The following is a 17725-nucleotide window of genomic DNA, read 5'->3' as shown; positions in this document are numbered from 1 at the left end:
GGCAGGCTCCAAACCCTGTGCAGCGATGGGCTCCCTGAGCTTGGGTCACCCCCATCTCCCAGCCCCTTTTCATTCCTCTGCTGTACTGATTGCTCCTTCCAGCACCACAGCTGGCAGACCGGGAAGGTCAGGAGTCCTGGATGCGAGGCGAGTGAGTGTGGGCAGCACGAAGCCAGCTGAGATGGCCCACAGAGTGCGTGCCTTGGCGAGAAGGTGCTCTTACCTCAGTGACTCCAGCTCCGCTTCAGAAAGCGCACTCTGTCTGCCCCCCCAGGCTCTCCAAGAGCCACGCAGGTAGCCAAGGCACCTTCTGCCAAAGTGCTCCGTGCTTCAGCCTGGCACCCTGCAGAGCTCACTCGGGAAGATCCCTCTCCGTGTTGAACCTCATGCAGGCGCTGAGGAGATTGAAGGACAAACACATCCCCAACAGTGTCCCCAACACATCCCACCATCTCCCTCAGCTCTGATGGGCATTCAGGACCAGGTGCCCCATATTCCTAGGCCAGGCAGGAGGGCAGAGCCACGGCCTTGGCAGGTGATGGCTTTACACAGCAAGAGACACTTAGATTCAGCGTTCCGTGTCCCAAAACCAGTGAGTCCAAATAGTAAAAACCAGCAGCTGTGGGTCACATTGACAAGAGAGGGTTATTTTCCTCAGCAGCTGGTCCCTTTCCCCAGCACTGATTGGGCCAGTTTTGGTCGGGGATACTTATGAAACATGATTAAAATGCAAAGGCAAAGAGCCCCAGCACTCTTGTAGCCAACATGGCTAGCACCCCTTCAGGCCCAGCACAGTGGCCACGCAGAAGGAAAATGTTGATCTGCTGACGAGATGCAAACAGCGCTTCTCGAGCCGATCACCAGCCGCCCAAAGCACTCTGCTTTGTTATTCAAAGACAATAAAATAAATAACACAACTTAATGCCTATGTCTAATTCTATTCCACGTACACTGATGAAGTTATCATCATTGCCTAGCAGAGTTGTATTTAATGAGTGGCCTGTCAACTGAAATGTATTGAGAGAAACAGAGGAGAAGTTGCCAGGATTTGGTTTGCAATTGTTAATGATACCTCATTCCTCAAACTGATCCCACACTTTCTAAAAGAAAAAGAACAAAATGCCCTTTGAATTTTAGGAGAATGGAAACACTTTTAAAAGCCTTTCTAAGCTTTCTTAAAAACAACTATTTAAATCATGAACTTACGTAGTATGCTGTCGTTTCTCTTTTTAAAGGAAAAGTTGAAACACACTGACAATTACTGTATATTTTTTTTTTTAAATTGGTCCAGCCCAACAAGAAGGAAGCAGAATGTAGGAAACACTTCCACAGCTTTGCTTAGAGAAATACCTCTGACCCAATCCTAATGTCAACATTGTGAAATGAAGATTGCGGGCCTGGACTGGTTATAGAGAAAAATCTTCAAATTCCTAATGCATGAACAATATATTCTGCAGCATGCGGTGAAGGAGCAAAATCTGTCTACTTTTATTCAAATAAAGATCAGCAGGTAAACTGTGGTGTAAACAAGCCTTTGAAGGCAGAATTTTCAGGTCACTGATGAACTCAGACCTTGAAGAGAACTCCAGTAAGAACCTGCCTCCAGGAATAAAGGCAGATGCATTCAGAATGGGAGCAACAATTTCCACAAGTCTAGACAAACCACTGCAGGGGAAACAGATCACGGAACCTGTGACTTTTCAGTGTCATATGCCAAATACATAGATGAAAGAAAATAAATACATCTGGGTGGTTTAAGTTCCAAGACATTTCCAAATAAAGCAGACTAGGACTTTGTTACTCAAAGTCCTCTTCTTACAGACTTTTGGTCTCAGCACCACCGTTTTGTTATCGACTCACCAGTATGATGCCATAACCATGAGAAGCTGAACAAGTTTAAAGCTCTCAAGGGCAGCCTGGTGGTCTTGAGGAAGAACAGATGACAGATATTGCTCTTGGGCCATCTAGAGAGCTGCATTCTGTCAAGGAAAATAAGAATTAGCAAATTTCTGCCTTACATTCAGCTTTGTAGCTTTTGTGTTTGGGTTAAAATGCAGGGACTACCCAAATGTTGTGATCCAGCAAACACTGCAGAGTAACTGTCTGTGATGCTTAAAGCGCTGACATTCTACATTCAAGTGTTGTTAGAAAATGGAACTCTGGGCTTTGTTTGTTTGTTTGTTTGTTTGGAAATAGAAGCAGACAAACTACAAAAATGTCAAAGATTATTTTACAGTTGACCACTTACCATTTAGAGCTTGAAGGGGCAATAAAAGATGTGGGTATAGAAAAATCAGATACCTAAGGCCCATAAGAGTTAAAGTTCACTAATGGAGATGGAAATAATACTATCTTCTCTTGACCTAAACATAGGTATGTATTAAAATAGTGTAAGCACAAGTATATGCAAGAAAATCAGGAGGGCTTGACCAGGTCCTCCGCTGTGGCTGCCCGTGAAGACAAGTCCCCAAAGAGCTGTCCCAGCACGGAAGATACACAAGATGAGCTTCCAGAGAACTTCTTTATTAATCTCCCTAAAGGAGCAGTAGCGTCTGCCGGTCGTTGTCGTGTCCCACCCTCTTCCCGTGCACCTGGACTCGGTACACACAGCTGTACTCTGGGTTTCCCCAGTTGCTTTCCACCTGGAACTTGGTCTACCGAAAGCTCCTGGCAAGTTCCTTCTGGAAAGAAATGGTGGCAGCTACCACTACACAGGTGGCAAGAGCCACATCGCATCAGTCAGGGTTTTCTATGAACGCGGAAGTCGCGGGCGGCAGCTGCAGACCGAGAAGCGCAAAGCCTGACCCGCGGTGCTGCAGCCTGAAGACCCTGCTGGGCTGGGACCCTGCAGTTTGTGCCCATTGGTGGCTCTGCGCTTAATACTGTTGTAATAGTGGACACCGCTTCTAGGATCAGTACGTGCCTCTCCATCCTCGGCTTTGACCGAGGATTCAGACAATTTTTCCAGCCAAGTCAGCTTCTTGTGATTTGGGTTTAACCTGGCAGGCACACACAGCCATTCCCTCACTCCCCACACAGTGCGATGGGGGAGAGAATTTTTTTTTTAAAATACATATACATATATACATATATAAACCTCTTTTAAAGTGATGTAGACAGTTTCTGAGACAGGGAAAACAATAATAATGATGAAAATAATATAAAACAGTGTAAAACCCAGGTGATGCACAATGCTCACGACCCATCGACTGACACGCAGCCCACTCCTCACCAGTGGTCTTCTGGCTGACTCGTCCCAAGGTTATATACTGAGCAGGGTGTCATACAGTATGGCATCTCCATTTGGCATCTCCATTGGGCCAGGGTGGGTCTGTCTGCAGAGCACTAGATTAATACCATGCAGCTCCTCGAGAGAAGACTGCTTGCACACTGTGGAGAATGCTTTGAAAACCATGAGTTATCTGTTCATGTGCTGATGTCTTCAGCAGACGTGCTTTCTACAGTTGTGTAAACATTGGAAAACTCGCTTGGGCTTACCAGCTGGATAAGCTGTATTTTCAACAGGCGTCCTATCACCTATTATACAAAACCCAGTCACCATGCTGGATACTGCCATGCCCTTCTAGCATATGCGTGCCAAGTCTTCACATAGACAGCCAAGCTTTTGATGGCTTTTGGGAGCTGCTGACTTTGCTGTCTAGCGAGTCTCAGAGGTGATGGTGGACCCCTCCGTGCTCCCCCACCTGTCCCCCTCTCCAGGGACGGGGCCGGAGAAGGGGACAGAGACCAGGTGGGAGTGTAGAGTCCTGGGGGTCACTGGCCAGGTGTGGGATGTCCCAAGCAGCGAGACCTGCTCTGTGGACGAGGTTCCTCAAGGACGAGGTACTGCTGAGTTCAAGGATTGTCACATTTGTGCTGCATATAGATGATGAGCTTGCCTGGGAGGTTTCATTGCACTAGATTGACTTCCCTCCCACCCCCATGCTGGCCTGAGCAGAGACTGACCTGGTGCCCTCTTGCCTGGAACGGGACAGTAAGTCTGGCTGCAGCCATGTGTGATGAAGGTGTCCAGTGCTCAGGCCAACTTCAGAGGTAAGGGATCCTCTGAAGGGCTTGCAGGTGGCATGAGCAGGCTCAGCTCTTTTAATGTATCTCTTTCAGGAAGATCCTCTGCCAGCCACATGGACTAGAAAACAAAAGAAACAGTTACTGGAAGATGGTAGGTAGTATGGGATCTTGAGAGTCATAAATATTTGCAACAATGTCACAAACCCCTTGCTAACAATGTCACAACCCCCCCAGTTACACCGAGCGGGCCGAGCCACTGACTGGCTCAGGGGCTGAGCCCTGCCCCCCTCCCCGTTTCAGCAGAGTCTGATCCAGCATTTCCATGGATGGCTGCACTGGCACGAGGAACCATTGCATGTGTATCTCGATGCAGTTTCTTGCTGTGTGCATGCAGAGCTTGCAGAGCATTTCCCAGCTCAGCTCCAGCCTTGAAATGACCCCAGGTGCAGAAGCATGGGGCTGGCTCAAGTCCTCAGTGTCGTCCCTGAACGCGTCCCAGGTGGGGAAGTTGCTCTGCTGCCACGGAAGGACTGGCAGCCCTGCTCTGCCAGCTCCTCCAACTCCTGCTCCTAAATGAATACAAGCCGATGTGCAGCAGAGCAATATGGAGGTGTTTCTACAAAACCTCTGGGCTCCACTGCCTTTCCAGAGCCTGCTCTGCTTCCTCAGAGCCTGCAGAGACAGGGCAGGTCTCCTAGTGCACCTCACCCCATTGCCCTTCGAAAACAACTCTGCCCTTGCAACATCTCTCGCCGCTCCCACGGCTCAGAAGTCGACACTGCCTCAGACATGTGCCAGATGGTGAAAGTCGTTGGCCAGACCTCTACAGGTGACCACGTGGCCTTGAGATCCTTGGAAGGCCCAGCAGTTCCCAGGGGCAATACGGGGCTGAAAGTATAAAGCCATGACCATCAGCAGTAAGGCAACCAAGGACCCAACAGAGCTGCCTGTTGGGCCAGAAGCAGAGACCTTGCCTTGCCTGTGGGCTGTAATCCAGTCCTGCTCCTAAATGATTATGAGTCCATGAGCAAACAGAGCAATATGGAGGTGTTTCTACAAAACCTCTGGGCTCCACTACCTTTCCAGAGCCTGCTCTGCTTCCTCAGAGCCTGCAGAGACATGGCAGGTCTCCTAGTTCGCCTCACCCCATCGCCCTTCAAAAACTACTCTGCACTGCAGGGCCCTTGCAATGTTTCTCCCCGTTCCCATGGCTCAGCACCTCCCACCACTCACACCCGCTCTGCAAAGGGGCCTTCAGAGAGAGATGGGATGTGGCAGGGGGGCCGCCAAGGACCAGCTCCCTTGGCAAAATGCAGCCTAGGGTGCTGGGCAGGTCACAGAAGCTGGGTTCAGCTCGGTCCCCCTCCTGACGGCAGGGCAGCGCTGCCAGGGAGCAGGGGCCAGGAATGCCATGCAGATCGCAGGGCTGAGTGACACGGCTGGGCTGAAGGGAAGTGCTGTGTGCTTGTTCCGCCTGGAGCTGAACCACAAGGCAGGCTTTCTCTGTGATACCTGCAAAATTGTCGCTGGAGCTTTTCCAGAAAAAACGTCCAATGTAGAAAGCCACCAGGTCTTCTTGTCTCGTACAAAATAAGTCTTGGATGACCTCTGGTTGTCAATGGTGGCACCCGACGTGAAGATGGCCAGAGTTTAGGAGCTGAAGCAGTGCATTCGGCTGTATTTCTCAAGGTCGAAAGCAGACCTTGGCAGACTTTGGGGGAGTGCCACACACCAATCAAGGGCAGCGAGATTCCCTGTCTGCGCACCTATGGATCCCATTGCCCAATCAGGCATCCGGTGGTAGTTCTCAAGAACCTTTTCCATTGCCGTCTGGGTAAAGTTCTCAGGCCTCTATTATCTTTTACTTCCTGTAAAACCAGGCCTAGAGAGCCAGGAGCCCTTGATGGCTGGCACAAGTCCCAGCTGCTGGCCCAGATCTGCTTTTGGCAGAGCCTGGGCCGTTCTACTGCTGCCGGCATGGTAGTCAGTAGGTGGCTGGAAAATAGGCCTGGGGAATACCAGCCCTCCTCTTCCCGGGTCTCCGTGGCCCCCAGGGGAGCCATCCCTGCCCCGGCTGGGGAAGATGGACGTGACACAGCCTCCTTCGGCTCTTCCTTGGGCTCTTTCTGCTCCCCAGGGATAGGAAGCGGGGCAGAGGGAAGGCTGCCGGGAGTTCTGCCGGGAGCTGCGTTCCCACTCCCCGGCTGCATGGCCGTCCTCCAGGCCCAGCACACTGGAAGGTCGTGGGAAGCTCCTTCTGGAAAGAAACAGCAGGAGCTACCGTTAAACAGGTAGCAACAGACACATCACATCGCCAGAGCCCCCTGTGCCCGCTCTCCCTCTGCTGAGGACTAAACGACAGCACTGATCAAGGAGGAGTGAGGGCAACCAGACTTCTCTTGGCCAGGGCCCCGCAGGAGCCCTCTGTGCCTGGAAAGCCACGGCCTGGCCTCAGAGGCTGCTGAGGGAGCTGTGGAACCCCGAGGCGCTTGGCTGCCTGGCGTGCCGTGGCAGGTGGGGACAGTCCTGCTGAGGGGGGAACACGTCTGGCATCCTCCCTCCTGCCATCACCCTCTTTGTGGCTGGAGAACAGGCCTGGGGGCTGCCGGCCCTCCTCTTCGTGGTTCGCCGGGGCCCCCAGGGGAGCCGTCCCTGCCCCGGCTGGGGCCAGATGGACGTGGCACAGCCTCCTCGGGCTCCTCCTGGGGCTCTTCCTGCTCCCCAGGCATAGGAAGCTGGGCAGAGGGAGGGCTGCTGGGACCCCCAGGGAGTCGTGCTGAGGGGGGAACATGTCTGCCGTCCTCCCTCCCGCCACCACCCTGACGGGGACTGCTTCCCTTCCCGGCCCTGTTCCCACTGCTGCTTTCTCTGCAATGGCCCGAGGAAAAGGAAAGGCCTGGCAAAGGTGGGGCAGCTGCCTCAGCCAGCACAACAAAGCAGCGTTTTCTGCCTCTTGCCCTCTTCCCCGCAGCCCGCAAGGAGCGTGGCAGAGCAGAGCCTGGCTGGGCTGATCCTCTGCCCTCTTTCCCACAGCAGATTGCAGACAATGCTGCCTTCTCCCTGGGCATCCTGCCACAGCTCTTGCAGTACCTGCGCATGGAAGGTCTGAGCGATCATCTTGTTCACGTCGTAGGTGAACGTCCCCAGGAGGGTTTCTGCCCCAGCCTCATCTACTCCCTCAAAGTAAGAGACAGAGGGAGCAGGTCAGGCCCAAGCAGGGTGTCAGGAAAAGGGCACGTTGAGGCCAAACCCAGGAGCCCTTTTGTACATCCCTGTCCTATAGGAGTAGTATACAGAGGTCGAAAGCAGAGCTGGGCAGACTTTGGGGGAGTGCCACACACCAACCAAGGGCAGCGAGATTCCCTGTCTGCGCACCTATGGATCCCATTGCCCAGTCAGGCATCCCGTGGTAGTTCTCAAGAACCTTTTCCATTGCCATCTGGGTAAAGTGCAGAATTTCCTGGGAAAAATGTGAGGAATGTTTTTATGGCAGTGCACAGAAAGACTTTCACAGGCTGTTTTGCGTGAACACTGAGTCCTAGCACAGAGCCAAGGAGTGCCTCTGCATCGGACACCCCAAGGCAAGACCTGTGGGAAAAGCTGCTCACTTGGAGAGTGCCAGGAGGAAGCAGCAGGAGGGAGCCCAAAAAGGCAGCAAGCTCTCCGATCTACCCCTGGCACCTTTACCTCTATCTTCTCCTCTTGGACATCATGCTCTTCCAGGGCCAAAGTCACTGCCTGCAGGATGTTCCTCTTGGCAGCAGACACCTGATCCTCGGTCTCCTTGAGTTGCCGCATCTGCTCCAGCCAGCCCTGAACTTTCCTGCAGACACAGGAAAGCAGGTCTTGTCCAGCAGCTGCCCAGTCTCTTCAGGCAGGCTCCAAACCCTGTGCAGCGATGGGCTCCCTGAGCTTGGGTCACCCCCATCTCCCAGCCCCTTTTCATTCCTCTGCTGTACTGATTGCTCCTTCCAGCACCACAGCTGGCAGACCGGGAAGGTCAGGAGTCCTGGATGCGAGGCGAGTGAGTGTGGGCAGCACGAAGCCAGCTGAGATGGCCCACAGAGTGCGTGCCTTGGCGAGAAGGTGCTCTTACCTCAGTGACTCCAGCTCCGCTTCAGAAAGCGCACTCTGTCTGCCCCCCCAGGCTCTCCAAGAGCCACGCAGGTAGCCAAGGCACCTTCTGCCAAAGTGCTCCGTGCTTCAGCCTGGCACCCTGCAGAGCTCACTCGGGAAGATCCCTCTCCGTGTTGAACCTCATGCAGGCGCTGAGGAGATTGAAGGACAAACACATCCCCAACAGTGTCCCCAACACATCCCACCATCTCCCTCAGCTCTGATGGGCATTCAGGACCAGGTGCCCCATATTCCTAGGCCAGGCAGGAGGGCAGAGCCACGGCCTTGGCAGGTGATGGCTTTACACAGCAAGAGACACTTAGATTCAGCGTTCCGTGTCCCAAAACCAGTGAGTCCAAATAGTAAAAACCAGCAGCTGTGGGTCACATTGACAAGAGAGGGTTATTTTCCTCAGCAGCTGGTCCCTTTCCCCAGCACTGATTGGGCCAGTTTTGGTCGGGGATACTTATGAAACATGATTAAAATGCAAAGGCAAAGAGCCCCAGCACTCTTGTAGCCAACATGGCTAGCACCCCTTCAGGCCCAGCACAGTGGCCACGCAGAAGGAAAATGTTGATCTGCTGACGAGATGCAAACAGCGCTTCTCGAGCCGATCACCAGCCGCCCAAAGCACTCTGCTTTGTTATTCAAAGACAATAAAATAAATAACACAACTTAATGCCTATGTCTAATTCTATTCCACGTACACTGATGAAGTTATCATCATTGCCTAGCAGAGTTGTATTTAATGAGTGGCCTGTCAACTGAAATGTATTGAGAGAAACAGAGGAGAAGTTGCCAGGATTTGGTTTGCAATTGTTAATGATACCTCATTCCTCAAACTGATCCCACACTTTCTAAAAGAAAAAGAACAAAATGCCCTTTGAATTTTAGGAGAATGGAAACACTTTTAAAAGCCTTTCTAAGCTTTCTTAAAAACAACTATTTAAATCATGAACTTACGTAGTATGCTGCCGTTTCTCTTTTTAAAGGAAAAGTTGAAACACACTTGCAATTACTGTATATTTTTTTTTTTAAATTGGTCCAGCCCAACAAGAAGGAAGCAGAATGTAGGAAACACTTCCACAGCTTTGCTTAGAGAAATACCTCTGACCCAATCCTAATGTCAACATTGTGAAATGAAGATTGCGGGCCTGGACTGGTTATAGAGAAAAATCTTCAAATTCCTAATGCATGAACAATATATTCTGCAGCATGCGGTGAAGGAGCAAAATCTGTCTACTTTTATTCAAATAAAGATCAGCAGGTAAACTGTGGTGTAAACAAGCCTTTGAAGGCAGAATTTTCAGGTCACTGATGAACTCAGACCTTGAAGAGAACTCCAGTAAGAACCTGCCTCCAGGAATAAAGGCAGATGCATTCAGAATGGGAGCAACAATTTCCACAAGTCTAGACAAACCACTGCAGGGGAAACAGATCACGGAACCTGTGACTTTTCAGTGTCATATGCCAAATACATAGATGAAAGAAAATAAATACATCTGGGTGGTTTAAGTTCCAAGACATTTCCAAATAAAGCAGACTAGGACTTTTTTACTCAAAATCCTCTTCTTACAGACTTCTGGTCTCAGCACCACCGTTTTGTTATCGACTCACCAGTATGATGCCATAACCATGAGAAGCTGAACAAGTTTAAAGCTCTCAAGGACAGCCTGGTGGTCTTGAGGAAGAACAGATGACAGATATTGCTCTTGGGCCATCTAGAGAGCTGCATTCTGTCAAGGAAAATAAGAATTAGCAAATTTCTGCCTTACATTCAGCTTTGTAGCTTTTGTGTTTGGGTTAAAATGCAGGGACTACCCAAATGTTGTGATCCAGCAAACACTGCAGAGTAACTGTCTGTGATGCTTAAAGCGCTGACATTCTACATTCAAGTGTTGTTAGAAAATGGAACTCTGGGCTTTGTTTGTTTGTTTGTTTGTTTGGAAATAGAAGCAGACAAACTACAAAAATGTCAAAGATTATTTTACAATTGACCACTTACCATTTAGAGCTTGAAGGGGCAATAAAAGATGTGGGTATAGAAAAATCAGATACCTAAGGCCCATAAGAGTTAAAGTTCACTAATGGAGATGGAAATAATACTATCTTCTCTTGACCTAAACATAGGTATGTATTAAAATAGTGTAAGCACAAGTATATGCAAGAAAATCAGGAGGGCTTGACCAGGTCCTCCGCTGTGGCTGCCCGTGAAGACAAGTCCCCAAAGAGCTGTCCCAGCACGGAAGATACACAAGATGAGCTTCCAGAGAACTTCTTTATTAATCTCCCTAAAGGAGCAGTAGCGTCTGCCGGTCGTTGTCGTGTCCCACCCTCTTCCCGTGCACCTGGACTCGGTACACACAGCTGTACTCTGGGTTTCCCCAGTTGCTTTCCACCTGGAACTTGGTCTACCGACCTGGCAAGTTCCTTCTGGAAAGAAATGGTGGCAGCTACCATTACACAGGTGGCAAGAGCCACATCGCATCAGTCAGGGTTTTCTATGAACGCGGAAGTCGCGGGCGGCAGCTGCAGACTGAGAAGCGCAAAGCCTGACCCGCGGTGCTGCAGCCTGGAGACCCTGCTGGGCTGGGACCCTGCAGTTTGTGCCCATTGGTGGCTCTGCGCTTAATACTGTGGTAATAGTGGACACCGCTTCTAGGATCAGTACGTGCCTCTCCATCCTCGGCTTTGACCGAGGATTCAGACAATTTTTCCAGCCAAGTCAGCTTCTTGTGATTTGGGTTTAACCTGGCAGGCACACACAGCCATTCCCTCACTCCCCACACAGTGCGATGGGGGAGAGAATTTTTTTTTTAAATACATATACATATATACATATATAAACCTCTTTTAAAGTGATGTAGACAGTTTCTGAGACAGGGAAAACAATAATAATGATGAAAATAATATAAAACAGTGTAAAACCCAGGTGATGCACAATGCTCACGACCCATCGACCGACACGCAGCCCACTCCTCACCAGTGGTCTTCTGGCTGACTCGTCCCAAGGTTATATACTGAGCAGGGTGTCATACAGTATGGCATCTCCATTTGGCATCTCCATTGGGCCAGGGTGGGTCTGTCTGCAGAGCACTAGATTAATACCATGCAGCTCCTCGAGAGAAGACTGCTTGCACACTGTGGAGAATGCTTTGAAAACCATGAGTTATCTGTTCATGTGCTGATGTCTTCAGCAGACGTGCTTTCTACAGTTGTGTAAACATTGGAAAACTCGCTTGGGCTTACCAGCTGGATAAGCTGTATTTTCAACAGGCGTCCTATCACCTATTATACAAAACCCAGTCACCATGCTGGATACTGCCATGCCCTTCTAGCATATGCGTGCCAAGTCTTCACATAGACAGCCAAGCTTTTGATGGCTTTTGGGAGCTGCTGACTTTGGTGTCTAGCGAGTCTCAGAGGTGATGGTGGACCCCTCCGTGCTCCCCCACCTGTCCCCCTCTCCAGGGACGCGGCCGGAGAAGGGGACAGAGACCAGGTGGGAGTGTAGAGTCCTGGGGGTCACTGGCCAGGTGTGGGATGTCCCAAGCAGCGAGACCTGCTCTGTGGACGAGGTTCCTCAAGGACGAGGTACTGCTGAGTTCAAGGATTGTCACATTTGTGCTGCATATAGATGATGAGCTTGCCTGGGAGGTTTCATTGCACTAGATTGACTTCCCTCCCACCCCCATGCTGGCCTGAGCAGAGACTGACCTGGTGCCCTCTTGCCTGGAACGGGACAGTAAGTCTGGCTGCAGCCATGTGTGATGAAGGTGTCCAGTGCTCAGGCCAACTTCAGAGGTAAGGGATCCTCTGAAGGGCTTGCAGGTGGCATGAGCAGGCTCAGCTCTTTTAATGTATCTCTTTCAGGAAGATCCTCTGCCAGCCACATGGACTAGAAAACAAAAGAAACAGTTACTGGAAGATGGTAGGTAGTATGGGATCTTGAGAGTCATAAATATTTGCAACAATGTCACAAACCCCTTGCTAACAATGTCACAACCCCCCCAGTTACACCGAGCGGGCCGAGCCACTGACTGGCTCAGGGGCTGAGCCCTGCCCCCCTCCCCGTTTCAGCAGAGTCTGATCCAGCATTTCCATGGACGGCTGCACTGGCACGAGGAACCATTGCATGTGTATCTCGATGCAGTTTCTTGCTGTGTGCATGCAGAGCTTGCAGAGCATTTCCCAGCTCAGCTCCAGCCTTGAAATGACCCCAGGTGCAGAAGCATGGGGCTGGCTCAAGTCCTCAGTGTCGTCCCTGAACGCGTCCCAGGTGGGGAAGTTGCTCTGCTGCCACGGAAGGACTGGCAGCCCTGCTCTGCCAGCTCCTCCAACTCCTGCTCCTAAATGAATACAAGCCGATGTGCAGCAGAGCAATATGGAGGTGTTTCTACAAAACCTCTGGGCTCAACTGCCTTTCCAGAGCCTGCTCTGCTTCCTCAGAGCCTGCAGAGACAGGGCAGGTCTCCTAGTGCACCTCACCCCATTGCCCTTCGAAAACAACTCTGCCCTTGCAACATCTCTCGCCGCTCCCACGGCTCAGCACCCCCCACCACTCCAACCCGCTCTGCAAAGAGGCCTTCAGAGAGAGATGGGATGTGGCAGGGGGGCCACCAAGGACCAGCTCCCTCGGCAAAATGCAGCCCAGGGTGCTGGGCAGGTCGCAGAAGCTGGGTTCAGCTCGGTTCCCCTCCTGACGGCAGGGCAGCGCTGCCAGGGAGCAGGGGTCAGGACTGCCATGCAGATCGCAGGGCTGAGTGACACGGCTGGGCTGAAGGGAAGTGCTGTGTGCTTGTTCCGCCTGGAGCTGAACCACAAGGCAGGCTTTCTCTGTGATACTTGCAAAATTGTCGCTGGACCTTTTCCAGAAAAAACGTCCAATGTAGAAAGCCACCAGGTCTTCTTGTCTCGTACAAAATAAGTCTTGGATGTCCTCTGGTTGTCAATGGTGCCACCTGACGTGAAGATGGCCAGAGTTTAGGAGCTGAAGCAGTGCATTCGGCTGTATTTCTCAAGGTCGAAAGCAGAGCTTGGCAGAGTTTGGGGGAGTGCCACACACCAACCAAGGGCAGTGAGATTCCCTGTCTGTGCACCTATGGATCCCATTGCCCAGTCAGGCATCCGGTGGTAGTTCTCAAGAACCTTTTCCATTGCCGTCTGGGTAAAGTTCTCAGGCCTCTATTGTCTTTTACTTCCTGTAAAACCAGGCCTAGAGAGCCAGGAGCCCTTGATGGCTGGCACAAGCCCCAGCTGCTGGCCCAGATCTGCTTTTGGCAGAGGCTGGGCTGTTCTACTGCTGCCGGCATGGTAGTCAGTAGGTGGCTGGAAAATAGGTCTAGGGGCTACCAGCCCTCCTCTTCGGGAGTCTCCGTGGACCCCAGGGGAGCCATCCCTGCCCCGGCTGGGGAAGATGGACGTGGCACAGCCTCCTTGGGCTCCTCCTGGGGCTCTTCCTGCTCCCCAGGGATAGGAAGCGGGGCAGAGGGAGGGCTGCCGGGAGCCACCTGAAGGACGGCTGCTGAGGTGCTGGGCTGGTCGCCTGCGTTGTCTCCTTCAAGGCTGCTGGAGGGGGATGGGCCAGGCAGGGAAGACCATCCTAGGGAGGCAGCGGGGCCGCGACAGCCACAGGGCTGCGTTCCCACTCCCCGGCTGCATGGCCGTCCTCCAGGCCCAGCACACCGGAAGGTGGTGGGAAGCTCCTTCTGAAAAGAAACAGCGGGAGCTACCGTTAAACAGGTGGCAACAGACACATCACATCGCCAGAGCCCCCTCTGTCCGCTCTCCCGCTGCTGAGGACTAAACCGCAGCACTGACCAGGAGGAGCGAGGGCAACCAGACTCCTCTTGGCCAGGGACCCGCAGGAGCTCTCTGTGCTTGGAAAGCCATGGCCTGGCCTCAGAGGCTGCTGAGGGAGCTGTGGAACCCAGAGGCGCTTGGCTGCCTGGCGTGCCGTGGCAGGTGGGGGCAGTCCTGCTGAGGGAAAACACGTCTGGCATCCTCCCTCCTGCCATCATCCTCTTTGTGGCTGGAGAAAAGTCCTGGGGGCTGCCGGCCCTCCTCTTCGTGGTTCGCCGGGGCCCCCAGGGGAGCCGTCTCTGCCCTGGCTGTGGGAAGATGTACGTGGCGCGGCCTACTTGGGCTACTCCTGAGGCTCTTCCTGCTCCACAGGGATAGTAATCTGGGCAGAGGGAGGTCTGCTGGGCCCCCCAGAGAGTCGTGCTGAGGGGGGAACACGACTACCGTCCTCCCTCCTGCCACCGCCCTGACGGGGACTGCTTCCCTTCCCGGCCCTGTTCCCACTGCTGCTGTCTCTGCAATGGCCCAAGGAAAAGGAAAGGCCTGGCAAAGGTGGGGCAGCTGCCTCAGCCAGCACAACAAAGCAGCGTTTTCTGCCTCTTGCCCTCTTCCCCGCAGCCCGCAAGGAGCGTGGCAGAGCAGAGCCTGGCTGGGCTGATCCTCTGCCCTCTTTCCCACAGCAGATTGCAGACAATGCTGCCTTCTCCCTGGGCATCCTGCCACAGCTCTTGCTGTACCTGCGCATGGAAGGTCTGAGCGATCATCTTGTTCACGTCGTAGGTGAACGTCCCCAGGAGGGTTTCTGCCCCAGCCTCATCTACTCCCTCAAAGTAAGAGACAGAGGGAGCAGGTCAGGCCCAAGCAGGGTGTCAGGAAAAGGGCACGTCGAGGCCAAACCCAGGATTCCTTTTGCACATCCTTGGCCTATAGGGGTAGTATACAGAGCTTAGGGTGCCTCTGAGTCAGACTGCTTTGAGCACATGCTCCAGGATCCTTGGCCAGGAAGCAGACAAGCCCCAGAGGCACAGACCCCCACGTGCCCCCAGCAGTGCCCAGGGGACGCTGTGCTCTGCAGCAGCCAGACCCAGGGAGATGTCAGAGGAAGGCGCCGTGAGCAGCAGAGCTCTGGAGCAGCTTTTCCCTGGGCCAGGCACACCTGAGAAGTGCAGGGCAAAGACTTACAGAGGCGGCAAACTCTTTTGGGGCATGGCTGACTTGCCCAGAAGGAGAAACTGCCTCGGAGATGTGCCAGATGCTGAAAGCCGTTGGCCAGCTCACCTCCGGGCGAGTGGTCCCTGTCCTGGCCGGGAGCGGAGGGGCTGCGGCTACAGCCCTGGGCAGAGGCACCTGCTGCCACCATCTGCCCTGGCTCCTCCTAGGGCTGCTCCTGCTCTGCAGGGATGGGCACAGATGGGGGCGCCGGGAACTCTGCGCAGAGCAGCCTCCGATGTGCTGGGCTGCTCCTCCACGTCAGAGCCTGCAGATCTGCCGGAGGAGTCCAGGCTGGAGTTGGGAGTCCCCTCCCGGGAGTTTGTGCAGCTGGTGCAGCTGGAGCTGCTCAAGCTGCTGGGGCTGAAGCTGGTGGAGCTGGAGCTGCTGGGACTGGAGGCGGCTCCCGTGCTGTTGTCCTCCTAGGAGGACAGGAAGCAGCCTGGCATCGCAGCAGCCTCTCTTGGACCCCTAAATTGCCTCCAGCTGCTGGCACAGCGAAGGCAGCACGGGGTGGAGGAGATGTTCTTGTCTCTGGAACAGTTCTGCCCACACCTCGCGCAGGACGCCACCCACGGCCTGTGGCCCTGCAGACCCCTGTTCAGCTGGGGATGCCATTTCCTCCGGAGAAGAGGGAGGGGATGGCACAGGCTGATGGCGGCTGTTTTCGGCTGGGCTGCCGGGAGCTCTTCCTGCCTGGCTGTTGGCATCTGGTGACTCTTCGGAGAGTGTGAATACAATCTGTAGACAGTCACCTTCTTCATGCTCAGAAAACCTGACAGTGGCTATGGGTCTTCTGCAGAGTGGGTAGTCGGGTTTCCTCTGTGTCCAACACAGGATGCAGCCCAGGCAGAACTGGTGGCGGCAGGGCATCGCAGAAGCCATGTCATTTGGAGCGTCTTGGCAGATGGGGCAGCTCCACTCTGGGTCCATGGCCATGGTGTTGCGCTGCAGCGGCTTGATGAGAGCTGACATTGAGGAGCTGCTCCCACTCGCTGCTACCAGCGCTGCCAAAGGGTTTTGCACGCTGCAGAAGTGAGAGAGGCCACGGTCACTTGCTTTCCCAGGGAGGAGAGTAAGAAATGCCCAGGGCTCTCGAGAAGGACATTCTCATGGCTCCCGGAGCCCCATCGGCCATTGCTGACTTCCCCAGAAGTTGACACTGCCTCAGACACGTGCCAGATGGTGAAAGTCGTAGGCCAGACCTCTACAGGTGACCACGTGGCCTTGAGATCCTTGGAAGGCCCAGCAGTTCCCAGGGGCAATACGGGGCTGAAAGTATAAAGCCATGACCATCAGCAGTAAGGCAACCAAGGACCCAACAGAGCTGCCTGTTGGGCCAGAAGCAGAGACCTTGCCTTGCCTGTGGGCTGTAATCCAGTCCTGCTCCTAAATGATTATGAGTCCATGAGCAAACAGAGCAATATGGAGGTGTTTCTACAAAACCTCTGGGCTCCACTACCTTTCCAGAGCCTGCTCTGCTTCCTCAGAGCCTGCAGAGACATGGCAGGTCTCCTAGTGCGCCTCACCCCATCGCCCTTCAAAAACTACTCTGCACTGCAGGGCCCTTGCAATGTTTCTCCCCGTTCCCATGGCTCAGCACCTCCCACCACTCCCACCCGCTCTGCAAAGGGGCCTTCAGAGAGAGATGGGATGTGGCAGGGGGGCCGCCAAGGACCAGCTCCCTTGGCAAAATGCAGCCCAGGGTGCTGGCCAGGTCACAGAAGCTGGGTTCAGCTCGGTCCCCCTCCTGACGGCAGGGCAGCGCTGCCAGGGAGCAGGGGCCAGGAATGCCATGCAGACCACAGGGCTGAGTGACACGGACGGGCTGAATGGAAGTGCTGTGTGCTTGTTCCGCCTGGAGCTGAACCACAAGGCAGGCTTTCTCTGTTATACCTGCAAAATTGTCGCTGGCGTTTTTCCAGAGAAAACGTCCAATGGAGAAAGCCACCAGGTCTTCTTCCCTCGTACAAAATAAGTCTTGGATGTCCTCTGGTTGTCAATGGTGCCACTCGACGTGAAGATGGCCAGAGTTTAGGAGCTGAAGCGGTGCATTCGGCTGTATTTCTCAAGGTCGAAAGCAAATCTGGGCAGAGTTTGGGGGAGTGCCACACACCAATCAAGGGCAGCGAGATTCCCTGTCTGCACACCTATGTATCCCATTGCTCAGTCAGACTTCCAGTGGTAGTTCTCAAGAACCATTTCCATTGTATTCTGGGTAAAGTTCTCAGGCCTCTGTTGTCTTTTACTTCCTGTAAAACCAGGCCTAGAGAGCCAGGAGCCCTTGATGGCTGGCACAAGCCCCAGCTGCTGGCCCAGATCTGCTTTTGGCAGAGGCTGGGCCGTTCTACTGGTGCCCGCAGGGTGGTCACTAGGTGGCTGGAGAACAGGCCTGGGGGCTACCGGCCCTCCTCTTCGGGGGTCTCCGTGGCCCCCAGGGGAGCCATCCCTGCCCCGGCTGGGGGAAGATGGACGTGGCACAGCCTCCTTGGGCTCTTCCTTGGGCTCTTTCTGCTCCCCAGGGATAGGAAGCGGGGCAGAGGGAAGGCTGCCGGGAGCCACCTGAAGG

This window comes from Columba livia, chromosome Z (genome assembly GCF_036013475.1).
Source record: "Columba livia isolate bColLiv1 breed racing homer chromosome Z, bColLiv1.pat.W.v2, whole genome shotgun sequence".
Classification (NCBI taxonomy): Eukaryota; Metazoa; Chordata; class Aves; order Columbiformes; family Columbidae; genus Columba; species Columba livia.
The sequence above is the reverse complement of the archived record's forward strand: the minus strand, read 5'-3'. Positions refer to the sequence as shown.